The sequence below is a fragment of the Chiloscyllium plagiosum genome, unplaced genomic scaffold (genome assembly GCF_037043375.1).
Source record: "Chiloscyllium plagiosum isolate Xiang-an unplaced genomic scaffold, Cpla_swu_hap1 HiC_scaffold_7, whole genome shotgun sequence".
Lineage (NCBI taxonomy): Eukaryota > Metazoa > Chordata > Chondrichthyes > Orectolobiformes > Hemiscylliidae > Chiloscyllium > Chiloscyllium plagiosum.
This window is the reverse complement of record NW_028270145.1, coordinates 122,324,341-122,352,296: the sequence shown is the minus strand read 5'-3', so window position 1 is coordinate 122,352,296 and position 27,956 is coordinate 122,324,341. Positions and strand designations below refer to the sequence as shown.

At 45.8% G+C, this 27,956-nt stretch overlaps 1 protein-coding gene across 2 annotated transcripts in view; it reads left to right on the top strand.

Moving 5' to 3' along the window:
- Positions 1 to 27,956, top strand: part of LOC122551960 (X-ray repair complementing 5) — a 366,827-nt gene that overhangs the window by 7,350 nt on the left and 331,521 nt on the right. The gene's annotated exons all lie outside the window — the stretch shown is intronic.

Sequence of the window (27,956 nt, the reverse complement as noted above, 5' to 3'; positions counted from 1 at the left end):
GGGTTTCCCTACCTGGGAAAAAGACCTTGGCTTTTCAACGTATCCATGCTTCTCATGATCTTGTAAACCTCTATAAACTTATCACTCAGCCTCCGATGCTCCAGGGAAAGTAGCCACAGCTTATTCAGTGTCTCCCTATAGCTGAAACTCTCCAACCCTGGCAACATTCTTGTAAATCTTTTCTGAACCCTTTCAAGTTTCACAAAATCTTTCCTGTAGCAGACCAGAATTATCTCTGTTACCACTTCAAAAAACGCCAGCAAGTTATTTTGACATAGACAATAGACCATAGGTGCAGGAGTAGGCCATTCTGCCCTTCGAGCCTGCACCACCATTCATTATGATCATGGCTGATCATCCTCAATCAGTATCCTGTTCCTGCCTTATCTCCACAAGGGAGAAAGTGAGGTCTGCAGATGCTGGGGATCAGAGCTGAAAATGTGTTGCTGGAGAAGCGCAGCAGGTCAGGCAGCATCCAGGGAACAGGAGAATCGACGTTTCGGGCATAAGCCATTCTTATCTCCATAACCCTTGATTCCACAATCCTTGAGAGCTCTATCCAGCTCTTTCTTAAACAAATCCAGAGACTGGGCCTCCACTGCCTTCTGGGGCAGAGCATTCCACACACCCAACACTCTCTGGGTGAAGAAGTTTCTCCTCATCTCTTTCCTAAATGGCCTACCCCTTATTTTTAAGCTGTGTGCTCTGGTTCGGGACTCACCCATCAGCGGAAACATGTTTCCTGCCTCCAGAGTGTCCAAACCTTTAATAATCTTATACGTCTCAATCAGATCCCCTCTCAGTCTTCTAAACTCAAGGGTATATAAGCTCAGTCGCTCCAATCTTTCAACGTAAGATAGCCCCGCCATTCCCGGAATTGATCTCGTGAACCTACGCTGCACTCCCTCAATAGCCAGAATGTCTTTCCTCAAATTTGGAGACCAGAACTGCACACAGTACTCCAGGTGTGGTCTCACCAGGGCCCTGTACAGCTGCAGAAGACCTTTTCGCTTCTATACTTAATCTCTCTTGTTATGAAGGCCAGCATGCTATTAGCCTTCTTCACTACCTGCTGTACCTGCATGCTTACCTTCATTGACTGGTGCACAAGAACACCCAGATCTCTTTGTACTGCCCCTTTATCTAAATTGATTCCATTTAGGTAGTAATCTGCCTTCCTGTTCTTGCCACCAAAGTGGATAACCATACATTTATCCACATTAAACTGTATCTGCCATGCATCTGTCCACTCACCTAACCTGTCCAGGTCACCCTGTAATCTCCAAACATCCTCCTCACATTTCACCCTGCCACCCAGCTTTGTATCATCAGCAAATTTGCTAATGTTACTATTAATACTATCTTCTATATCATTAATATATATTGTAAAAAGCTGTGGTCCCAGTACTGATCTCTCCGGTACCCCACTGGTCACTGCCTGCCATTCCGAAAGGGAGCCGTTTATCACTACGCTTTGTTTCCTGTCAGCCAACCAATTTTCAATCCAAGTCAGTACTTTGCCCCCAATACCATGCGCCCTAATTTTGCTCACTAACCTCCTATGTGGGACTTTATCAAAGGCTTTCTGAAAGTCCAGGTACACTACATCCACTGGATCTCCCTTGTCCATCTTCAGAGTTAAATCCTCAAAGATTTCCAGAAGATTAGTCAAGCATGATTTCCCCTTCATAAATCCATGCTGCTTCTGACCTATCCTGTTACTGCTGTCCAGATGTGTCGTAATTTCATCCTTTATAATTGACTCCGGCATCTTTCCCACCACTGAGGTCAGACTAACTGGTCTATAATTTCCTGCTTTCTCTCTCGCTCCTTTCTTAAAACGTGGTACAACATTAGCCACCCTCCAATCCGCAGGAACTGATCCGGAATCTATCGAACTCTGGAAAATAATCACCAACGCATCCACGATTTCTAGAGCCACCTCCTTCAGTACCCTGGGATGTTGACCATCAGGCCCCGGGGACTTATCAATCTTCAGACCTAACAGTCTTTCCAACACCAATTCCTGGCAAATATAAATTCCCTTCAGTTCAGGTCCTTCAGCCACTGTTATTTCTGGACATGATTTTCACTTTACTAGTTTTTGCTCACTCTTCAGAATCAAACCACATTTTACCATGTGAATAATAGTTCTACCTTGAATAGTTATTTCTCGAAGTTTCCCCATAACTGAAGTTAAACTTCGTGAATTGTATTTGTTCAGCCTGTCATTACAAACTTTTTGGAACAAGGGCATAATGTTTGTAGTTATCCAGCCCACGAGCAGCATCCTCGAATCTAGGGAAGATTGAAAGGTTATTGCCGGTGCCTCTGCAATTTCCAGTCCCACTTCCTTTGATTTCCTTGGAAGCATTCATCTAATTTCTCTGCCTTATAAACTTTAGATATTAACAAGAAAAAAAGTGAGAGTTTAGCAAGGCTAAGTGGAATATATTTTAATTTAAGGAGGCCTGATGGGCGGCACGGTGGCACAGTAGTTAGCACTGCTGCCTCACAGCGCCAGAGACCCAGGTTCAATTCCCACCTCAGGCAACTGTGTGGAGTTTGCACATTCTCCCCATGTCTGCGTGGGTTTCCTCCGGGTGCTCCGGTTTCTCCCACAGTCCAAAAATGTGCAAGTTAGGCTAAATTGCCCGTAGTGTTAGGTGAAGGGGTTAATCTAGGGGAATGGGTCTGGGTGGGTTGCTCTTCAGAGGGTCGGTGTGGACTTGTTGGGCCGAAGGACCTGTTTCCACACTGTAAGTAATCTAAATCTATAGAATACAATATATGAACTGAGGGCTCATCTGCTGGACACATGGAAGAATGAAATTATAGCTATGACCAAGACTTGACTGAAAAGATGGGCAGGATTGGCAGCCCAGTGTTTCTGTTATAGAGTATTCTGATAAGAAAGAGGAATTAAAAGGGGAAGGGATCTTAGTATTAACTAAGGAATTGATAATGCCAGTGAAGACAGTTGATGTCTTGAAAGGATCATCAAATAAAGCTGTTTGGGTAGATGTAAGTAAACATAAAAGGGGCAAAAACACTGCTGGGTCTGTCCACTAGGGCCCCAAACAGTCAGGGAGAGATAAAGGATCAAATATAGAACATAGAACAATACAGCACAGAACAGGCCCTTCGGCCCACGATGTTGTGCCGAACATTTGTCCTAGCTTAAGCACCCATCCATGTACCTATCCAATTGCCACTTAAAGTTCGCCAATGATTCTGACTCTGCCACTCCCACAGGCAGCGCATTCCATGCCCGCACCACTCTCTGGGTAAAGAACCTACCCCTGATATCTCCCCTATACCTTCCACCCTTCACCCTAAATTTATATCACCAAATTTCAGAGAAATGTACAAACTATAATGTAGTAATATTGTGTACCATCTCTAAGATGCACTGCTTAAATTCACCAAACTCCTTAGACAACACATTATTATGGAGAGTTAGCATGGCTTTGTGCAGAGGGAGTATTGGCTCAGAAATTTGATTGAGTTTTTTTTGATGATGGTTGATGAGGGCAGGATAATGGATGTTGTCGACATGGATTTTACTAAAGCATGGCGGGCTGTTCCCGAAGATTACATTACATGAGATCTATAGTGAGTTGGCAAGTTGGATTGTATTTTGGAGAGTTTTTTTTTGACTCAAGATGAGTGCACAGTGTTGTTCCACAAGAATCAGGGCTGGAATTGCTGATGTTTGTAATATAAATAATTTGAATAAAATTGTAGGTGATCTGATTAGTAAATTTCCAGAGAATTTGTGGTATTATGGATAGTGAGGAAAGTTGTCAAAGGATACAGCAAGATATAAATCAGTTGGAAAATTGAGTGAAGAAATGGCAGATGGTGTGTAATCTGGATGAGTATGAGTTGATGCATTTTGGGAGGTCAAATGCAAAAGCAAAGTATGCAATAAATGGCCAGACCCTTTAGGAGCATTGATATTCAGAGAGATCTTGGGATGCAAATCAATAGCTCACTGAAAGTGACCACACAAGTGGATAAGGTGGCAAAGGTGGTATACAGCATGCTTGCCTTCACCAGGTCGGTGCATTGAGTGTAGAAGTTGTCAAGTCATATTGAGGGTGTTTAAAACTTTAGTCATGCCACATTTGGAGTATTGTGTGCAGTTCTGGTTCCCAAATCTGGAAGGATGCAGAGATTGGACAAGCTTGGATTGTTTTCATTGGAGCTTCAGATGCTGAGGGGCGACCTGAAACAAGTACGTAAAATTATGAGAGGCACAGATTAGGCAGATAATCGGAATCTTTTTCCTAAGATGAATATCTCAGATGCTAGTGTGCATAAGTTTAAGGTGACAGGGAGATGCATGTATTATTATATAGAAGATAATAGTGCCTTGAGCATGCTGCTGGGTGGTGGTTGAAGCAGATATGATAGCAATATTTAAGAGGCATTTAGATTGACACTGATCAGGCAGGGGATAGAGGGATGTCAGATGTCATCATAGAATCCCTACACTGTGAAAATAGGCTATTTACCCAACAAGTCCACACAGACCCTCCAAAGAGATCCATTCCCCTACCCTATTATATGGACCATGTGCAGGCAGATAGATTTAGTTTGCAATGGCCAGTACAGACACAGTGGGCCGAAAGGCCTGTTTGCGTGGTGTACTATTCTGTGTTCTTATACCTTCCAAAAGTCTGACTACTATCAACCAGAAAAGATAAGGACAACAAATACATGGGAACACCACACCTGCATGGTCTGCCCCAAAGCCACTTACCATCTAGGCTTGGAAAGACATTGCCATTCCTTCAGGGTTGCTGGTTAAAATCCTGGAACTCCATCCTTAATGGCATTGTGGGTAGACTGTTATGACAAAGGCATAGCAAGCAAAACCAAACCAGCCTCTATCACTGGATTCTTAATACAGTGAAATTAAAGCAAATAATGACCCTCAAAGTAGCTCAATTGTTCCTAACACAGACTTGACAAATAACAGATTTTGGACACCAAGTTTATAACTTCAACAAAAGTTAACCATCTGTTACTAAAAATGTAACTTTAGAAGAGCACAGATAAAGTACATGGCAATCTAATTAATATCTATGACCTTCATTGATGATAAACCCTACTCACGGACTGACTGACAGACTCTGTTAAGGGATAAATTAAAAAAAGACAAAATGAATTGATGAATATCAGGCCTTCATGAAATCTTTGGACAATTGGTTAGACTACAGGTACATAAGATTGTAAATCTGGCTTGAATTTCAAGGTCATCAGCCAATGCAAACAGCTTCCATAGATCTCTGGACACTTTTATTTATTCCTCACAGATCAGAATACTTTCTTAGTACCTTCAATATGATCTCTTCAACAACATGGAATATATACAGTCCTTTGAAGTTGATTACTGGATGATGACTAGAGAGAGCGAAAACAAAAAGCACCCACTCCTGAAGGTTCCAAATTAAAACTGACCCCTGCCCAAACCCTAATCAGAACCAATTCAATCTTTGTTTTCTCTTTTCATTTCAACATTCTCTGCGATTGGCTGGCCAGCATCTGTCCAACCAGCCTACAGTTCCTGAGTATAGCAATATCTTGAAGCTGAAATGTTTACACTATCCTTAGAGCAGTAATTAACTTGCATCATCTTTCCAGTCCTGTTATCAACAGCAAACATCTGTAACAAAATAAGAATTATTGGAGAACCTCAGTAGGTCTGGTAGCAATTATGGAGGGAAAGCAGAGGCAACCTTTTTGGTCCAGAGGGAATTCTACAGGTGGTGGTGTTCCTATGTATCTGCTGCCCTTGTTCTTCTAAATAGAAGTAATCTTGGATTTGGAAGCTGTTGTCTGAGGATCTTTAGTTAATTTCTGCAATGCATTTTGTAGGTAGTACACATCGGTGATACTGACTGTTGGTGCAGGAGGGAGTGGATGCTTGTGGTTGAGCCAGTCATTTAGAAAAGCATAGCGTGATTAAAGGCAGTCAGCATGGCTTTGAGAGGGATAGGTCATTCCTTACAAATCTTATTGAAATGTTTTTGAGGAGGTGTCAAGACAGGTCGATGAAAGTCGAGCAGTGGATGTGGTGTATATGGACTTCAGCAAGGCATTTGATACGGTTCCCCATGGTAGGCTCATTCATAAAGTCAGGAGGTATGGGGTACAGGGAAATTTGGCTGTCTCGATTCAGAATTGGTTGGCTGACAGAAGGCAGAGTGTGGTTGTTGATGGTAAGTATTCTGCCTGGAAGTCAGTGGTGAGTGGTGTCCCACAGGGCTCTGTTCCTGGGCATCTGCTCTTTGTAGTTTTTATAAATTACTTGGATGAGGAGATTGAAGGATGGATTAGTAATTTTGCCGATGACACAAAGGTTGGAGGTACCGTTGATAATATCGAGGGCTATTGCAGACTGCAGCGCGACATAGAACAGGATGCAGAGCTGGGCTGAGAAATGGTAGATGGAGTTCAACCTGGATAAATGCAAAGTGATGCATTTTGGAAGGTCGAACTCTAATGCTGAATATAGGATTAAAGACAGGATTCTTGGCAGTGTGGAGAAACAGTGGGATTTTGGTATTCAAGTGCATAGATCCCTCAAAGTTGCCACCCAAGTGGATAGGGTTGTTAAGAAAGCATACGGTGGTTTGGCTTTCTTTAACAGGGGGATTGAGTTTAAGAGCCACAAGGTTTTGCTGCAGCTCTACAAGACTCTGGTCAGACCTCACTTGGAATATTGTGTCTAGTTCTGGTCGCCCTACTATAGGAAAGATATGGAGGATTTGGAGAGGGTGTATAGAAGGTTTACCAGGATGCTACCTGGACTGGAGGGCTTGCCTTACGAAGAAAGGTTGACTAAGCTCGGACTTGTCTCTCTGGAGAGGTGGAGGAAGAGAGGTGACCTGATCGAAGTGTACAAGGTAATAAGAGGAATAAATAGAGTCAATAGCCAGAGACTTTTCCCATGGCAGAATTGACTGGCACGACGGGTCATAGTTTAAGGTGTTAGGAGGAATGTCAAAGGTCGGTTCTTTACGCAGAGAGTTGTGAATGCATGGGATGCGTTGCCAGCAATGGTAGTGGAAGCAGAATCATTAGGGACATTTAAGCATCTGCTGGACATGCACATGGACAGCAATGAATTGAGGGGTGCTGTGTGTAAAATTCCAAGCAGTGGAATGTGGTGAAACGGTTAAAAATTATGTCCCAATACATGTGTGAATCTAACCGGAATGGAGGTGTTGCTTAGTCCCGTGTGAATCTTATTACACACCTCCCCGTGTGAATCTTCTTATCTGTATGTAACCAGAATGGAATGTGTTTTTTAGCCTTGCTCTGCTGTTCACATGAATGTTTATATCTGGAAAAGAGTATATCAGCTGGAAAAGTCTCCAGTTCGGTGAGTCTGCTCCGGGGTTACGTTTAACCGCCGAGCGTGGGTTGTTGGCAACCGCTCTACGAGAACTGACGGCTCCCAGTTCCGGTAACATGTAGAGTGAGTATAAGCCAGACCCGTTGTGGCGACGCTGCGGGGAATAAAATGCCCATATTCTAGCAGACTCGCCTCTTGGTCGTTTGTTCTGTGTCAGACTACTCTCCTACGAACCTGACCTTGAGAATTTTTTTAAAACATTTGGCGTAGTCGAGCAGGGTCAATCGCAATTGAGGAGAGATTTTGATACAGAACAATGTTTTGGAAAAAGACTAAGAAACCAGAAGAACAAACTGTGGAGGTCCCGACCGTCCCGGGATGGCATGGATGTGGGCATGTACGTGGCAGTTTGTTTGAGAGAGGATCCCAGTCCTGCCGAAGAACCCCTTGCCTGGGGTACAGCGGAGGATGTGGGCATGTAAGCGGAGTTAACAGAATTGAATGGGATTGAACTGAACTGAACTGAGTGGAACTGAAGTGAATCAAATTGAACGGAACAAAATGGAACTGAGCTAAATTGAATTGAAATGGACGGAACTGAATTGAACACAATTGAATTGAACTGAACAGACCTGAACTGAGCTGAATTGAACTACACTGAATTGACTGAACTGAAATTAACTGAAACGAATTGAACTGAATTAAGCATAATGTAACACATGTATTGGGCCAAGCAATGGAATGTGGTGTAAAATTCCAAGCAGTGGAATGTGGTGAAACTGTTAAAAATTATGTCCCAATACATGTGTGAATCTAACCGGAATGGAGGTGTTGCTTAGTCCCGTGTGAATCTTATTACACACCTCCCCGTGTGAATCTTCTTATCTGTATGTAACCAGAATGGAATGTGTTTTTTAGCCTTGCTCTGCTGTTCACATGAATGTTTATATCTGGAAAAGAGTATATCAGCTGGAAAAGTCTCCAGTTCGGTGAGTCTGCTCCGGGGTTACGTTTAACCGCCGAGCGTGGGTTGTTGGCAACCGCTCTACGAGAACTGACGGCTCCCAGTTCCGGTAACATGTAGAGTGAGTATAAGCCAGACCCGTTGTGGCGACGCTGTTGGGAATAAAATGCCCATATTCTAGCAGACTCGCCTCTTGGTCGTTTGTTCTGTGTCAGACTACTCTCCTACGAACCTGACCTTGAGAATTTTTTTAAAACAGGTGCGTAGGTTAAGTTATTTTATTTTAGATTAGGAATAATCCTCGGCGCAACATTGTGGGCCGAAGGTCCTGTTCTGTGCTGTACTTTTCTATGTTTCTGTGTTCAAGTGGGCTGCTTTGTGCTGAATAGTGTCAAGCTTCTTGAGTATTGTTGGGGGATTCAGTCATAGTAACACCATTGAATGGTAGTTGGATTTTCTCTTATTGGTGATGATAATTGTCTGGCATTTGTGTGATGCATGCCACTTATAGCCCAAGCCTGGAGGTTGTCTAGATCTTGCTGCATTTGGACATGGACTCCTTCAGTACCTGAGGAGTCGCGAATGGTTCCAAACATTGTGTGATCATCAGCAAATATTTACACTCCTGACCTTTGATGGAGAGTAGATCGTTGTTAAAACAGCTGAAAATGGTTGGATTTAGGGCGCAAACCTGAGGAACTAAGTCTGGGCAACAGAATGTTTGCTTAGTCAATGAAGCCCACATAGAACATCTCTTAAATAAAAGGAGAAAAATGATACTGAGGCTTAACATAGCAGAGTTCTTTGAGGAATATAAAAAAATGCTAGCGGGGCACTTAACATAAGAACTAGGAACACAAGAACCATCTGGCCCTTTGAGTCTGCTCTGCCATTTGATAAGATCATAGCTGATCTTTTCGTGAATCAGCTGCACTTACCTGCTCTCTCACCGTATCTCTTAATTCATTTATTGTTAAAAAAAATTATCTTAGCTTTAAGAATGTTTACTGAAGTAGCATCAACGACTTCACTGGGATAGGAATTCCGTACACTTACAACCCTCTGGGTGAAGAAGTTCCTTCTCAATTCAGTCCTAAATCTGCTCCCCTGAATTTTGCGGCTATGTTTTCTTGTCCTAGTTTCATCTACCAGTGGAAACGTCCTCTCTATGTCTATGTTGTCTATTCCATTCATAATTTTATATGTTTCTATAAGATCCCCCCCTTATTCTTCTAAGTTCCAGTGAATATAATCCCAGTCTACTGAGTCTGTCCTCTTAAACCAACCCTGGAATCAACCTAGTGAACCTCCTCTGCACCCCTTCTACATCCTTTCTCAAGTAAGGAGTCTAAAACTGCATGCAGTACTCTAGGTATGGCCTCACCAGCACCCTGTACAACTGTAACATAACCTCCCTGCTTTTAAACTCCATCCCTTTAACAACGAAGGACAAAATTCCATTTGCCTCCCTAATTACTTATTGTACTTGCAGACCAACCCTCTGTGATTCATGCACAAGGACACTCAGGTCTCTCTGCATAGCAGCGTGTTGCATATTTTTACCATTTAAGTAATAATCCTTTTTACTGTTATTCCTACCAATGGATGGCTTCACATTTATTAACATTATATTCCATCTGCCAGACCTTTGCCCACTCACTTAAAGCATCTATGTTCCTCTGCAAAGTTTCATAGTCCTCTGCACACTTTGCTCTGCCACTCATCTTAGTGTCATCTGCAAACTTTGACACACTACACTTGGTCTCCAACTTCAAATCATCTATATTAATTGTGAATAATTGCAGTCCCAACACCGATTCTTGAGGCACACCACTGGTTACTGATTGCCAACCAAAATAGCTCTCACTTATCCCCAGTCTTTGCTTCCTGTTACTCAACCAATCTTGTATTCATGCTTATACTTTACTTGTAACATCAAGCACATTTATCTTATGTAACAGCCTCTTGTGTGGCACCTTATCGAAGACCTTTTGGAAATCTAGGTACACCACATCTACTAGGTCCCAGTTGTCCATCTTGCTCCTAATGTCTTCATAGATTTCCAGAAGATTAGTTAAGCATGACCTGCCTTTCATGAACCCATGCTGCGTCTGGCCAATGGGACAGTTTCAATCTAGATACCTTGCTATTTCATCCTTGATAACAGACTCGAGCATCTTCCCCACTACAAAGGTTAAGCTAACTGGTCTATAATTCCCCATCTTTTGTCTAACTCCCTTTTTAAACAGTGGTGTCGCATTTGCTGTTTTCTAATCTGCTGGAACTGCCCTAGAGTCCAACGAATTTTTGAAAATTACCACAAGTGCACTTGCTATTTCTCTTGCCATCTGTTATAGCACCCTGGGATGCATTCCAACAGGGCCAGGAGATTTGTCTATCCTTAGCTCCATTAGCTTGTCCAACACTACCTCTTCCGTAATAATGATTGTTTCCATGACTTCACATACCTTCGTCTCTTTGTCAATTGCTGACATGTTATTAGTGTCTTCCACTGTGAAGACCGACACAAAATACCTATTCAAAGCCTCGGCCATTTCATCATATCTCATAACTAAATGCCCCTTCTCATCCTCTAAAAGGACTAATGTTTACTTTAGCCACTCTAGCTCATTTTATATATTTATAGAAACTTTTGCTATCTGTCTTTATATTCTGTGCTAGTGTTTTTCTCATGTTGTATCTTACTTTTCTTTATAGCTCTTTTTATGGCTTTCTGTTGACCTTTTAAAGTTTTCCCAATCATTCCCAATCAACAGTTTCCTGCTGTTCTTGGCCACTTCGTATGCCTTCTCTTTCACTTTGATAGCCTCCCTTATTGCCTTTGATACCCATAGCAGATTACCCCTTTTCTTATAGTCCTTCCTTTTAACTGGAATATACTTTCACTGAGCACTTTGAAAAATTGCTTTGAAAGTTCCTCACTGCTCTTTAACTGTCCCACCATAAAATCTTTGTTTCCAGTCTACTTTCTCCAGTTTCCTCATTTCCCCTCCTCCCACCTTGTCTCAGTCAAATCCCTCGAACTCAGCTCCGCCTTCCTAACCTGCAATCTTCTTCCTGACCTCTCCGCCCCCACCCCCACTCCGGCCTATCACCCTCACCTTGACCTCCTTCCATCTATCGGATTTCCAACGCCCCTCCCCCAAGTCCCTCCTCCCTACCTTTTATCTTAGCCTGCTGGACACACTTTCCTCATTCCTGAAGAAGGGCTTATGCCTGAAACGTCGATTCTCCTGTTCCTTGGATGCTGCCTGACCTGCTGCGCTTTTCCAGCTACACATTTTCAGCTCCAGTCTACTTTAGCCAAGTCCTTCCTCATTGTGTTGTGGTCTCCCTTGTTTAAGCATAGGACCAGATCTAGGATAGCTTGCACTCCCGTTGGTTCCGTTACATACTGTTCAAGAGAACTGTTGTGGTTACATTCGCTGAACCCTTCCTCAAGGCTCCTCTGGCCGAACTGGATCGACTCATCGACATGTCGATTAAAATCCCCATGATAATTGCCATACTGGTTATAGGAGACTCTATAGTTAGAGGGACGGACAGGCGGTTCTGTGGACATGGGCGAGACTCTCAGATGGTTTGTTGCCAGGGTCCGAGATGTCTCGGATTGTGTCTTCAAAATCCTTAAGGGGGAGGGTGTGCAGCCAGAAGTCGTGGTGCACATTGGCACCAACGACATAGGTAGGAAGAGGGGTGGGGAGGTCATTCAGGAGCTCAGGGAGTTAGGCTGGAAGCTAAAAGCTAGGACGGGCAGAGTTATCATCTCTGGGTTGTTGCCGGTGCCACGTGACAGTGAGGCAAGGAATAGGGAGAGAGTGCAGTTGAACACGTAGCTGCAAGGATGGTGTAGGAGGGAGGGCTTCAGTTTTTGGACAATTGGACTGAATTCTGGGGAAGGTGGGACCTGTACAAGCAGGATGGGTTGCACCTGAACCAGAAGGGCACCAATATCCTGGGAGGTAGGTTTGCTAGCACTCTTCGGGGGAGTTTAAACTAATTTGGCAGGGGGATGGGATCCGGACTTGTAGTCCAGCAAGTAGGTTAGCTGTTTTTCAGGATGTCCAAGAATGTAGGGAGGCTGTGGAGAAGGTAGCATTGACAGGGAATACTTGCGGACACAGAGATGGGTTCAAGTGTGTATACTTCAACGCAAGGAGTATCAGAAATAAGGTGGGTGAACCTAAGGCGTGGATCGGTACTTGGGACTACGATGTTGTGGTCATCACGGAAACGTGGATAAAAGAGGGACAGGAATGGTTGTTGGAGGTTCCTGGTTACAGATGTTTCAGTAAGATTAGGGAGGGTGGTAAAAAAGGAGGGAGGGTGGCGTTGCTAATTAGAAATGGTATAACGGCTGCAGAAAGGCAGTTCGAGGGGGATTTGCCTTTGGAGGTAGTATGGGCTGAAGTCAGAAATAGGAAAGGTGCAGTCACCTTGTTGGGTTTTTCCTTTAGGCCCCCCAATAGCAGCAGAGATGTGGAGAAACAGATGGGAAACAGATTTTGGAAAGGTGCAGAAGCCATAGGGTAGTAGTCATGGGCGATTTCAACTTCCCAAATATTGATTGGAAGCTCTTTAGATCAAGTAGATTGGATGGGGCGGTGTTTGTGCAGTGTGTCCAGGAAGCTTTTCTAGCTCAGTATGTAGATTGTCCGACCAGAGGGGAGGCCATATTGGATTTGGTACTTGGTAACGAACCGTGACAAGTGATGGGCTTGTTAGTAGGTGAGCATTTTGGTGGTGGTGACCTCAATTCTGTGACTTTCACCTTGGTTATGGAGAGAGATAGGTGCGTGCAACAGGGTAGGTTTTACAATTGGGGGAAGGGTAAATACGATGCTGTAAGACAAGATCTGAGGAGCATAGGCTGTCAGGGAAGGATGTCGTTGAAATGTGGAACTTTTTCAAGGAACAGATACAACGTGTCCTTGATATGTATGTACCTGTCAGGCAGGAAAGAGATGGTCATGCGAGGGAACCTTGGTTGACGAGGGAGGTTGAATGTCTAGTAAAGAGGAAGAAGGAGGCTTACAGAAGGCTGAGGAAACAAGGTTCAGACAGAGCGTTGGAGGAATACAGGATAGCCAGGAGGGAGCTGAAGAAAGGGATTAGGAGAGCTAAGAGAGGGCATGAAAAATCTTTGGCGGGTAGGATCAAGGATAACCCCAAGGCCTTTTATGCGTATGTGAGAAACATGAGAATGACGAGAACGAGGGTAGGTCCGATCAAGGACAGTAGTGGGAGACTGTGTGTTGAGTCGGAAGAGATAGGAGAGGTCTTGAATGAGTACTTTTCTTCAGTATTTACAAATGAGAGTGACCGTATTGTTGAAGAGGAGAGTATGAAACAGACTGGTAAGTGAGAGGAGATACTTGTTAGGAAGGAAGATGTGTTGGGCATTTTGAAAAACTTGAGGATAGACAAGTCCCCCGGGCCTGACGGGATATATCCAAGGATTATGTGGGAAGCAAGAGAGGAAATTGCAGAGCCGTTGGCAATGATCTTTTCGTCTTCACTGTCAACGAGGGTGGTACCAGGAGACTGGAGAGTGGCGAATGTTGTGCCCCTGTTCAAAAAAGGGAATAGGGAAAACCCCGGGAATTACAGGCCAGTTAGTCTTACTTCGGTGGTAGGCAAAGTAATGGAAAGGGTACTGAGGGATAGGATTTATAAGTATCTGGAAAGACACTGCTTGATTAGGGACAGCAGCACGGATTTGTGAGGGGAACGTTTCAGAGAACACCTCTGGGACACCCGGACCAACCAACCCAACCACCCCGTGGCTCAACACTTCAACTCCCCCTCCCACTCCACAAAGGACATGCAGGTCCTTGGACTCCTCCATCGCCAGACCATAGCAACACGACGGTTGGAGGAAGAACGCCTCATCTTCCGCCTAGGAACCCTCCAACCACAAGAGATGAACTCAGATTTCTCCAGTTTCCTTATTTCCCCTCCCCCCACCTTGTCTCAGTCAAATCCCTCGAACTCAGCACCACCTTCCTAACCTGCAATTTTCTTCCTGACCTCTCCGCCCCCCCACCCCCACTCCAGTCTATCACCCTCACCTTGACCTCCTTCCACCTACCGCATTTCTAACACCCCTCCCCCAAGTCCCTCCTCCCTACCTTTTATCTTAGCTGGACACACTTTCCTCATTCCTGAAGAAGGGCTCATGCCCGAAATGTCGATTCTCCTGCTCCTTGGATGCTGCCTGACCTGCTGCGCTTTTCCAGCTACACATTTTCTGCTCTGATCTCCAGCAGCTGAAGTCCTCACTTTCTCCTCGAGGGGTAGGTCTTGCCTTACAAGTCTTATTGAATTCTTTGAGGAGGTGACCAAGCATGTGGATGAGGGTAGAACAGTGGATGTAGTGTGCATGGATTTTAGTAAGGCATTTGATAAGGTTCCCCATGGTAGGTTAATGTGGAAGGTCAGGAGGCATGGGATAGTGGGAAATTTGGCCAGTTGGATAGAGAACTGGCTAACCGGTCGAAGTCAGAGAGTGGTGGTAGATGGTAAATATTCAGCCTGGAGCCCAGTTACAAGTGGAGTTCCGCAAGGATCAGTTCTGGGTCCTCTGCTGTTTGTAATTTTTATTAATGACTTGGAAGAGGGAGTCGAAGGGTAGGTCAGTAAATTTGCAGGCGATACGAAGATTGATGGAGTTGTGGATAGTGAGGAGGGCTGTTGTCGGCTGCAAAGGGACTTGGATATGATGCAGAGCTGGGCTGAGGAGTGGCAGATGGAGTTCAACCCTGTCAAGTGTGAGGTTGTCCATTTTGGAAGGACAAATAAGAATGCAGAATACAGGGTTAACGGTAGGGTTCTTAGGAAGGTGGAGGAGCAGAGGGATCTTGGGGTCTATGTTCATAGATCTTTGAAAGTTGCCGCTTAGGTGGATAGAGCTTGTAAGAAGGCCTATGGTGTATTAGCGTTCATTAGCAGAGGGATTGAATTCAAGAGTCGTGAAGTGATGTTGCAGCTGTATAAGACCTTGGTAAGGCCACATTTGGAGTACTGTGAGCAGTTCTGGTCGCCTCACTTTAGGAAAGATGTGGAAGCTTTGGAGAGGGTGCAGAGGAGATTTACCAGGAAGTTGCTTGGAATGGAGAATAGGTTGTACGAGGATAGGTTGAGAGTGCTAGGCCTTTTCTCATTGGAACGGCGAAGGATGAGGGGTGACTTGATCGAGGTTTATAAGATGATCAGGGGAATAGATAGAGTAGACAGTCAGAGACTTTTTCCCCGGGTACAACAGAGTGTTACAAGGGGACATAAATTTAAGGTGAAGGGTGGAAGGTATAGGGGAGATGTCAGGGGTAGGTTCTTTACCCAGAGAGTGGTGGGGGCATGGAATGCGCTGCCTGTGGGAGTGGCAGAGTCAGAATCATTGGTGACCTTTAAGCGGCAGTTGGATAGGTATATGGATGGGACAAATGTTCGGCACAGGCCGAAGGGCCTGTTCTGTGCTGTATTGTTCTATGTTCTATGTTCTGTGTTCATACCATTTTTACAAGCATGATAAAGTCATAGAGATGTACAGCACGGAAACAGACTCTTTGGTTCAACTCTTCCATGCCAACAAAATATCTCAATCTAGCCTAGTCCCACCTGCCAGCACCTGGCCCATATCCCTCCAAAACCTTCCTATTCATATACCCATCCAGATGCCTTTTAAGCAACCCTCCCACAACCACCCTCTGTCCTCTACCTTTGAGCCAGTTCTGTATCCAAATGAGGAGTTCTCCCTGTTTTCCATGAGATCTAACCTTGCTAACCAGCCTCCCATGGGGAACCTTGTTGAACGCCTTACTGATGTCCATGTAGATCATGTTTACCGCTCTGCCCTCCTATTCATATACCCATCCAGATGCACTTGTACTAGCCTCCACCACTTCCTCTGGCAGCCCATTCCACACATGCACCATTCTCTGCATGAAAACTTGCCCCATAGGTCTCTTTTAGATCTTTCCCCTCTCAGCCTAAACCTATGCCTTCTCGTTCTGGACTCCCTGATCCCAGGGAAAAGTCCTTGTCTATTTATCCTATCCATGCCCCTCATGATTTTATAAACCTCTGTAAAGTCACCCCTCAGCCTCCGTTGCTCCAGGGAAAACAGCCCTAGCCTATTCAATCTCCCTATAGGTCAAATCCTCCAACCCTGGTAACATCCTTGTAAATCTTTTCTGAACCCTTTCAAGTTTCACAACATCCTTCTGATAGGAAGGGGACCAGAAATGCACACAATATTCCAAAAATGGCCTCACCAATTTCCTGTACAGCCACATGACCTCCCAACTCCTGTACTCAATACTCTGACCAATAAAGGAAAACATACCAAACGCCTTCTTCACTATCCTATCTACCTGCGACTCCACTTTCAAGGAGCTATGAACCTGCACTCCAAGGTCTCTTTAGAACATAGAACATAGAAGAATACAGCGCAGTACAGGCCCTTCGGCCCTTGAAGTTGCGCCGATCCAAGCCCACCTAACCTACACTAGCCCACTATCCTCCATATGCCTATCCAATGCCCGCTTAAATGCCCATAATGAGGGAGAGTCCACCACTGCTACTGGCAGGGCATTCCATGAACTCACGACTCGCTGAGTAAAGAACCTACCCCTAACATCTGTCCTGTACCTACCCCCCCTTAATTTAAAGCTATGCCCCCTTGTAATAGCTGACTCCATACGTGGAAAAAGATTCTCACGGTCGACCCTATCTAAACTGGGTCGGTGGGGGGTGTGGATCTGACAAGGGAGTCGCGGAGGGAGTGGTCTCTACGGAAAGCTGATAGGGGAGGGGAGGGAAATATATCCTTGGTGCTGGGGTCTGTTTGGAGGTGGCGGAAGTGACGGCGGATGATGCGCTGTACATGGAGATTGGTGGGGTGGTAGGTGAGGACCAGTGGGGTTCTGTCCTGGTGGCGGTTGGAGGGGCGGGGCTCAAGGGCGGAGGAGCGGGAAGTGGAGGAGATGCGGTGGAGGGCACCGTCGACCACTCCCTCCGCGACTCCCTTGTCAGATCCACACCCCCCACCGACCCAACCACCACTCCCGGCACCTTCCCTTGCAACCGCAGGAGGTGCAACACTTGCGCCCACACCTCCCCCCTCACTTCTCTCCAAGGCCCCAAGGGAAACTTCCATATCCGCCACAGATTCACCTGCACCTCCACCCACATCATCTACTGCATCCGCTGCAGCCGGTGTGGCCTCCTCTATATTGGGGAGACAGGCCGCCTACTTGCGGAGCGATTCAGAGAGCACCTCTGGGCCACCCGGACGAACCAACCCAACCAACCTGTGGCACAGCATTTCAACTCCCCCTCCCACTCCACCGAGGATATGCAGGTCATTGGACTCATCCACCGCCAAACCACAACAACCCGACGGTCGGAGGAGGAGCGTCTTATCTTCCGACTGGGAACCCTCCAACCACAGGGGATGAACTTGGACTTCACCAGTTTCTTCATCCCCCCTCCCCCCACCTTGTCTCAGCCGGATCCTTCCAGCCCGGCACCGCCTTCCTGACCTGCAGTCTTCTTCTTGACCTCTCCGCCTCCACCCTACTCCGACCTATCACCCTCACCTTGACCTCTTTCCACCTATCACATTTCCAACTCCCCTCCTCCAAGTCCCTCCTCCCTACCTTTTATCTTCTCCTGCTGAACACTCTCTGCTCATTCCTGAAGAAGGGCCTGTGCCCGAAACGTCGAATCTCCTGTTCCCTGGATGCTGCCTGACCTGCTGTGCTGTTCCAGCAATAAAGTTTCAACTTTGATCTCCAGCATCTGCAGACCTCACTTTCTCCTCTTATACAATTGTAACATGACCTCAGTACTCCGGAACTCAGTTCCTCTACCAATAAAAGCCAGTACGCCATACGCCTTCTTCACCGCACTATTTACCTGGGTGGCAACTTTCAAAGATTTGTGTACATGGACACCAAGATCCCTCTGCTCATCCACACTACCAAATATCCGACCGTTAGCCCAGTACCCCATCTTTTTATTACACTTACCAAAGTGAATCACCTCACACTTAGCTACATTGAACTCCATTTGCCACCTTTCTGCCCAGTTCTGCAGCTTATCTATATCCCGCTGTAACCTGCCACATCCTTCCTCACTGTCTACAACTCCTCCGACTTTCATATCATCCGCAAACTTACTCACCCAACCTTCTAACCCCTCCTCCAGGTCATTTATAAAAATGACAAACAGCAATGGTCCCAAAACAGATCCTTGCGGAACACCGCTAGTGACGGCACTCCAAGATGAACCTTTGCCATCAACTACTACCCTCTGTCTTCTTCCAGCCAGCCAACTCCTAATCCAAACCTCCAATTCACCCTCAATGCCATACCTCCGTATTTTTTGCAGTAGTCTACTATGGGGAACCTTATCAAACGCCTTACTAAAATCCATATACACCACATCTACTGCTTTCCCCTCGTCCACCTCCTTAGTCACCTTCTCAAAGAATTCAATAAGGTTTGTGAGGCACGACCTGCCCTTCACAAAACCATGCTGACTATCCTTGATCACATTATTCCTATCCAGATGTTCATAAATCCTATCCCTTACAATTCTCTCTAAGATTTTGCCCACAACAGAAGTGAGACTCACCGGCCTATAGTTACTAGGGTTATCCCTACTCCCCTTCTTGAACAAGGGAACCACATTTGCTAGCCTCCAGTCTTCTGGCACTACTCCTGTAGACAACGAGGACATAAAAATCAAGGCCAATGGCTCTGCAGTCTCTTCCCTTGCTTCCCAGAGAATCCTAGGATAAATGCCATCAGGCCCAGGGGACGTATCTATTTTCACCCTTTCCAGAATTTCCAACACCTCTTCTCTACATACCTCAAAGCCATCTATTCTACTTAATTGTGACTCAGTACTCACATTGACAACAATGTCCTGTTCCTGATTGAATACTGACGAAAAGTATTCATTCAGTGTCTCCCCAATCTCTTCAGCCTCCACACGCAACTTCCCACTACTATCCTTGACTGGACCTATTCCTACCCTAGTCATTCTTTAATTCCTGACATACCTATAGAAAGCCTTAGGGTTTTCCCGAATCCTACCAACTAAGGACCTTTCATGTCCCCTCCTTGCTGCTCTGAGCTCTCTCTTCAGGTCCTTCCTGGCTACCTTATAACTCTCAATCGCCCCAATTGAACCTTCACGCCTCATCTTTACATAGGCCGCCCTCTTCCATTTAACAAGGGATTCCAATTCCTTATTAAACCACGGTTCCCTCACACGACCCTTTCCTCCCGGCCTGACGGGCACATACTTATCAAGGACACTCAATAGTTGCTCCTTGAACAAGCTCCACATATCAATTACACCCTTGCCTTGAAGCTTACTTTTCCAGGCCACACATCCTAAGTCATGCCTCACAGCATCATAATTTCCCTGCCCCCATCTATAACTCTTGCCCTGTAGTGCACACTTATCCCTCTCCATCACTAGAGTAAAGGTCACCGAATTGTGGTCACTGTCCCCAAAGTGCTCACCTACCTCTATTTCTAACACCTGGCCTGGTTCATTACCCAGAACCAAATCCAGTATGGCCTCACCTCTTGTTGGCCTATCTACATATTGTGTCAGGAAACCCTCCTGCACACATTGGACAAACACTGACCCATCTAACGAACTTGAGCTATAGCTTTCCCAATTAATATCAGGAAAGTTAAAGTCCCCCATAACAACCACCCTATTACTTTCACTCTTCTCTTGAATCATCCTCGCAATCCTTTCTTCTACGTTTCTAGGACTATTAGGAGGCCTGTAGAAAACTCCTAACAGGGTGAGCTCACCTTTCCTATTCCTAACCTCAGCCCAAACTACCTCAGATGGCGAGTCTTCATCCATCGTCCTTTCCACAGCTGTAATACTATCTTTGACAAGCAATGCCACACCTCCCCCTCTTTTACCCCCACCTCTGACCCTACTAAAACATTTAAATCCTGGAACCTGCAACAGCCAATCCTGTCCCTGTTCTACCCATGTCTCCGTAATAGCCACAACATCGAAGTCCCAGGTACCAACCTGTTTTAAAAAAAATTCTCAAGGTCAGGTTCGTAGGAGAGTAGTCTGACACAGAACAAACGACCAAGAGGCGAGTCTGCTAGAATATGGGCATTTTATTCCCCGCAGCGTCGCCACAACCAACGGGTCTGGCTTATACTCACTCTACATGTTACCGGAACTGGGAGCCGTCAGTTCTCGTAGAGCGGTTGCCAACAACCCACGCTCGGCGGTTAAACTTAACCCCGGAGCAGACTCACCGAACTGGAGACTTTTCCAGCTGATATTCTCTTTTCCAGATATAAACATTCATGTGAACAGCAGAGCAAGGCTAAAAAACACATTCCATTCTGGTTACATACAGATAAGAAGATTCACACGGGGAGGTGTGTAATAAGATTCACACGGGACTAAGCAACACCTCCATTCCGGTTAGATTCACACATGTATTGGGACATAATTTTTAACCGTTTCACCACATTCCACTGCTTGGCCCAATACATGTGTTACATTATGATTCACACATGTATTGGGACATAATTTTACACCACATTCCACTGCTTGGCCCAATACATGTGTTACATTATGCTTAATTCAGTTCAATTCGTTTCAGTTAATTTCAGTTCAGTCAATTCAGTGTAGTTCAATTCAGCTCAGTTCAGGTCTGTTCAGTTCAATTCAATTGTGTTCAATTCAGTTCCGTCCATTTCAATTCAATTTAGCTCAGTTCCATTTTGTTCCGTTCAATTTGATTCACTTCAGTTCCACTCAGTTCAGTTCAGTTCAATCCCATTCAATTCTGTTAACTCCGCTTCAGCTTTTTGGACATGCCCACATCCTCCGCTGTACCCCAGGCAAGGGGTTCTTCGGCAGGACTGGGATCCTCTCTCAAACAAACTGCCACGTACATGCCCACATCCATGCCATCCCGGGACGGTCGGGACCTCCACAGTTTGTTCTTCTGGTTTCTTAGTCTTTTTCCAAAACATTGTTCTGTATCAAAATCTCTCCTCAATTGCGATTGATCCTGCCGACTACGCCAAATGTTTTAAAAAAAATTCTCATGGTCAGGTTCGTAGGAGAGTAGTCTGACACAGAACAAACGACCAAGAGGCGAGTCTGCTAGAATATGGGCATTTTATTCCCCGCAGCGTCGCCACAACCAACGGGTCTGGCTTATACTCACTCTACATGTTACCGGAACTGGGAGCCGTCAGTTCTCGTAGAGCGGTTGCCAACAACCCACGCTCGGCGGTTAAACGTAACCCCGGAGCAGACTCACCGAACTGGAGACTTTTCCAGCTGATATACTCTTTTCCAGATATAAACATTCATGTGAACAGCAGAGCAAGGCTAAAAAACACATTCCATTCTGGTTACATACAGATAAGAAGATTCACACGGGGAGGTGTGTAATAAGATTCACACGGGACTAAGCAATACCTCCATTCCGGTTAGATTCACACATGTATTGGGACATAATTTTTAACCGTTTCACCACATTCCACTGCTTGGCCCAATACATGTGTTACATTATGATTCACACATGTATTGGGACATAATTTTACACCACACAACCCACGCTGCAAGTTCACCTACCTTATTTCGTATACTTCTTGCATTGAAGTATACACACTTCAAACCACTTTCCTGTTTACAGGCACCCTCCTTTGAAATTGATGCCATGTTCCTAACCTCCCTACATTCCAGGTCCTGCACCCTAAAGCTACAGTCTGGGTTCCCATGCCCCTGCAGAGTTAGTTTAAACCCCCCCCAAGAGCACTAGCAAACCTCCCACCAAGGATACTGGTGCCCCTTTGTTCAGCAACACTCCCTCGGACCTTACCATTAAGTGTATAAGTCCTGCTAAGATTTGCTATCCCAAAATGCAGCACTTCGCATTTATCTAAATTAAACTCCAAAATTTGTGAGAAGATTTGTAGCTCGGGTTGCTCGTTGTTGTGGTTGTGTTCGCGACCCAAAGGACTAGACACACTACGATACATCAAGAGCATTTCCGAACTGACAGCCAGACTAATGTGACCACTAGGACTCATAACAGCACACAAACCAACAGCCACTCTCAGACAACAACTCACCAGAACGAAGGACCCAATACCCAGCATGAGCAAAACCAATGTAGTGTACAAAATCCTATGCAAGGACTGCACAAAACACTACATAAGACAAACAGGAAGACAGCTAACGATCCGCATCCATGAACACCAACTAGCCACGAAAAGACACGACCAGCTATCCTTAGTAGCCACACACGCAGATGACAAGCAACATGAATTCGACTGGGACAACACTACTATTATAGGACAAGCCAAACAGCGAACAACCAGGGAATTCCTAGAGGCATGGCACTCATCCACAGATTCAATCAGTAAGCACATCGACCTGGACCCAATATACCGACCACTGCAGCGGACAGCTGGAACTGACAACCGGAAGCGGCAGATTCAAACCACTACAAATGCTGGAGGAAAGATCACAGAAGCGCTTCGCACGAGGCTCCCAAGCACTGAGGATATCACCAGACAGGGGACGAAACATCTGCAACACACATTCCCAGCTCGGCGAACAGAACCACCACAAATTAAACTCCATCTGCCACTTCTCAGCCCGTTGCCCCATCTGATCAAGATCCCATTGTAATCCGAGGTAACCTTCTTTGCTGTCCACTTACTTTTGAAGAAGTAACAAAGAGGATTGATGAGGGCAGAGTGGTAGACATGATCTACATGGACTTCAGTAAGGCATTCAACAAGGTTCCCCATGGGAGACTGGTTAGCAATGTTAGATCTCATGGAACACAGGGATAACTTGTCATTTGGATACAGAACTGGCTCAAAGATAGAAGACAGAGGGTGGTTGTGGGAAGGTTGTTTTCAGACTGGAGGCCTGTGACCAGTGGAGTGCCCCAAGGATCGGCACTGGTCCACTACTTTTCATCATTTATATAAATGATTTGGATGTGAGCTGAAGAGGTATGGTTAGTAAGTTTGCAGATGACACCAAAATTGGAGGTGCAGAAGAAGGTTACTTTGGATTACAACAGGATCTTGGTCAGATAAGCCAGTGGGCTGAGGAGTGAGAGATGGAGTTTAATTTAAATGGGAGGTGCTGCATTTTGGGTAAGCAAATCTTAGCAGGATTTATACACTTAATGGTAAGGTCCTAGGGAGTGTTGCTGAACAAAGAGACCTTGGAGTGCAGGTTCAAAACTCCTTGAAAGTGGAGTCACAGGTAGATAGGATAGTGATGGAGGCGTTTGGGATGCTTTTCTTTATTGGTCAGAGTATTGAGTACAGGAGTTGGGAGGTCATGTTGCGGTTGTACACGACATTGATTAGAGTCGAGAATGTGGTGCTGGAAAAGCACAGGAGGTCAGGCAGCATCCGAGCAGGAAAATCAACGTTTCGGGCAAAAGCCCTTCATTTCCTTACCTGTATTAGCTATAACGTGATTCTAGCCCCATTTGTTTAAATGGTGTGGGTATTGTGCGATTTTCTTTTGGGAACATTCTTCCTGCATCTAACCTGTCTATCTCATCAGAATTTTATGTGTTTCTATGAGATACCACCCATATCCCCCTCCCCCTGTCCCCACGGGACCCCATTCTTCTGAACTCCAGTACATACAAGTCCAGTTGATCCAGTCTTTCTTTATCTGTCAGTCCTGCGTCCTGGGAATCAGTCTCGTGAACCTTCGCTGGACTCCCTCTTTAGCAAGAACGTTCCTCAGACTGGGAGACCAAAGCTATAACCAGTATTCAAGGTGTGGCTTCATCAAGGCCCTCTATAACTGTAGCAAGATTTCGAAGCTCCTTGGATGCTGCCTGAACTGCTGTACTCTTCCAGCACCACTAATCCAGAATCCTTACTCCTATACGCAAATCTTCTCGCAATGAAGGCCACTGTTCCATTAGCTTTCTTCAACGCCTGCTGCAACTGCATACCAACCTTCAGTGACTGTTGCACCTCACTTTTTCCTAAACTGCCATCATATTCATAATAATTGCCTTGCCGTTTTTGCCATCAAAGTGGATAACCTCATATTTATCCACATTATATTGCATTTGCTAAGTATTTACCAACTCAGCCGATCTATCCAAGTCACCCTGCAGCCTCTTAGCCATCCTCCTCACAGCATACACTGCCACCCAGCTTAATGTCGTCTGCAAATTTGGAGATACTGCAGTCAATTCATTTGTCCAAATTGTTAACGTATGTTGAAAACAGCTGGGGTCCCAGCACTGAACCCTGCAGTATCCCACTCATCACTGCCTGCCACTCCGAGAAGAACCTGTTATTCCAATTCTCTGCTTCCTGCCTGCCAACCAGTTTTCTATCCACATCAATATACTACCGCCGATACTGTGAGCTTTAGTTTTCCTTACTAATCTCTTGTGTGGAAACTTGTCAAAAGCCTTTTGAAAGTCAAATAGACAACAACTACTGATTCACCCTTGACCATTATACTGGTCGCATCCTCAAAAAAAACTCCAGAAGATTTGTCATGATTTCCCCTTTAATGAATCCATGCCGACTGGACTGATTCTGTCACTGCTTTGCAAATGCTCAGTTGTTACCTCCTTAAGCAAAAGTGAGGACTGCAGACGCTGGAGATCAGAGCTGAAAATGTGTTGCTGGAAAAGCGCAGCAGGTCAGGCAGCATCCAAGGAGCAGGAGAATCGACGTTTCAGGCATGAGCCCTTCTTCAGGAATGAGGAAAGTGTGTCCAGCAGGCTAAGATAAAAGGTAGGGAGGAGGGACTTGGGGGAGGGGCGTTGGAAATGCGATAGGTGGAAGGAGGTCAAGGTGAGGGTGATAGACCGGAGTGGGGGTGGGGGGGCGGAGAGGTCAGGAAGAAAATTGCAGGTTAGGAAGGCGGTACTGAGTTCGAGGGATTTGACTGAGACAAGGTGGGGGGAAGGGAAATGAAACTGGAGAAATCTGAGTTCATCCCTTGTGGTTGGAGGGTTCCTAGGCGGAAGATGAGGCGCTCTTCCTCCAACCGTAGTGTTGCCATGGTCTGGCGATGGAGGAGTCCAAGGACCTGCATATCCTTTGTGGAGTGGGAGGGGGAGTTGAAGTGTTGAGCCACGGGGTGGTTGGGTTGGTTGGTCCGGGTGTCCCAAAGGTGTTCTCTGAAACGTCCCACAAGTAGGCGGCCTGTCTCCCCAATATAGAGGAGGTCACATCAGGTGAAGCGTATGCAATAAATGATGTGTGTGGAGGTGCAGGTGAGTTTGTGGCGGATATGGAAGGATCCCTTGGGGCCTTGGAGGGAAGTAAGGGGGGAGGTGTAGGCGCACGTTTTACATTTCTTGCGGTTGCAGGGGAAGGTGCCGGGAGTGGAGGTTGGGTTGGTGGGGGGTGTGGACCTGACGAGGGAGTCACGGAGGGAGTGGTCTTTTCGGAAAGCTGATAGGGGAGGGGAGGGAAATATATCCCTGGTGGGGTCCGTTTGGAGGTGGCGGAAATGACGGTGGATGATACGCTGTATATGGAGGTTGGTGGGGTGGTAGGTGAGGACCAGTGGGGTTCTGTCCTGGTGGCGGTTGGAGGGGCGGGGCTCAAGGGCAGAGGAGTGGGAAGTGGAGGAGATGCGGTGGAGGGCATCGTCAATCACGTCTGGGGAGAAATTGCGGTCTTTGAAGAAGGAGGCCATCTGGGTTGTACGGTATTGAAACTGGTCCTCTTGGGAGCAGATGCGGCAGAGACGAAGGAATTGGGAAAATGGGATGGCGTTTTTATAGGGGGCAGGGTGGGAGGAGGTGTAATCTAGGTAGCTGTGGGAGTTGGTCGGTTTATAGTAAATGTCCGTGTTGATTTGGTCGCCCGAGATAGAAATGGAAAGGTCTAGGAAAGGGAGGGAGGAGTCTGAGATGGTCCAGGTGAATGTGAGGTCAGGGTGGAAGGTGTTGGTAAAGTGGATGAACTGTTCAACCTCCTCGTGGGAGCACAAGGCGGTGCTGATACAGTCATCGATGTAACGGAGGAAAAGGTGGGGGTGGTGCCAGTGTAGCTGCGGAAGATGGACTGTTCCACATATCCTACGAAGAGACAGGCATAGCTGGGGCCCATGTGTGTGCCCATGGCTACTCCTTTGGTTTGGAGGAAGTGGGAGGATTGGAAAGAGAAGTTGTTCAGGGTGAGGACCAGTTCAGTCAGTCGAAGTCTAGGTAGCTGTGGGAGTCGGTCGGTTTATAGTAAATGTCCGTGTTGACCCTCACCTTGACCTCCTTCCACCTATTGCATTTCCAATGCCCCTCCCCCAAGTCCCTCCTCCCTACCTTTTATCTTAACCTGCTGGACACACTTTCCTCATTCCTGAAGAAGGGCTCATGCCCGAAACGTCGATTCTCCTGCTCCTTGGATGCTGCCTGACCTGCTGCGCTTTTCCAGCAACACATTTTCAGCTCTAGATTAGAGTGGTGCTGGAAAAGCATAGCAGGTCAGGCAGCATCCGAGGAGCAGGAAAATCGACTTTTCGGACAAAAGCCCTTCATTTTCCTGCTCCTCGAATGCTGCCTGACCTGCTGTGCTTTTCCAGCACTACTCTAATCTAGACTCTGTTACCCCCTTACTAATTGGCTCCAGCATTTTCCCCATTACCAATGTTAGGCTAACCAGCATACAATTCACTGTTTTCTGTCTCCCTCCTTTTCTACAGAGTGGGGTTACATTAGCTATCCTGCAGTCCATTGGAGTCTGTAGAATGCTGGAAAATGATCACCAATGTTTCCATTATTTCTAGAGCCACTTCCTTAAGTACTCTGGGATGTAGAGCATCAGGCCCTAGGGATTTATCGGGTTTTAATCCCATCAATTTCCCCATGACCATTTCCTGACTAATAAGGACTTCCTTCATGCTTGCAGACAGATCCAAATTATTTGTTTGATTGGTCTGCCATCTCTTTGTCCATTATGAATTTGTCTGATTCTAACTGTAAGGAACCTAAATTTGTCTTCACCAGTTTTTTCTCTTCACGTATCTATAGAAGCTTTTGCAGTCAGTTTTTATGTTTTCTGCAAGCTTACTTTGATATTCTATGATTTGGAGATGCCGGTGTTGGACTAAGGGTGTACAAAGTTAAAAATCACACAACACCAAGTTATAGTCCAACAGGTTTATTTGGAAGCGCACTAGCTTTTGGAACGCCGCTCCTTCACCAACCACCTGATGAAGGAGCGGGGCTCTGAAAGCTAGTGTGCTTCCAATTAAACCTGTTGGACTATAACTTGGTGTTGTGTGATTTTTAACTTTGATATTCTATTTTTTAATTAAACCCTTTATCCTCCTCTGCTGAATTATAAAAGTAAAGAAGTGTTGTTACTATTAAGTAGTAATTGGCATGACCACACCTAGAGTACTGTGTCCAGTTTTGGTCTCCTTACTAGAGGAAGGATGTGGTGGCAATTGAGGCAGTTCAGAGGAGGTTCACCAGATTGATTCCATGGATGAAAGAGCTGTCGAACGAAGACTAGTTAAGTAGCTTGGGCTTGTACTCGCTGGAGTTCAGAAGAATGAGGAGAGGAT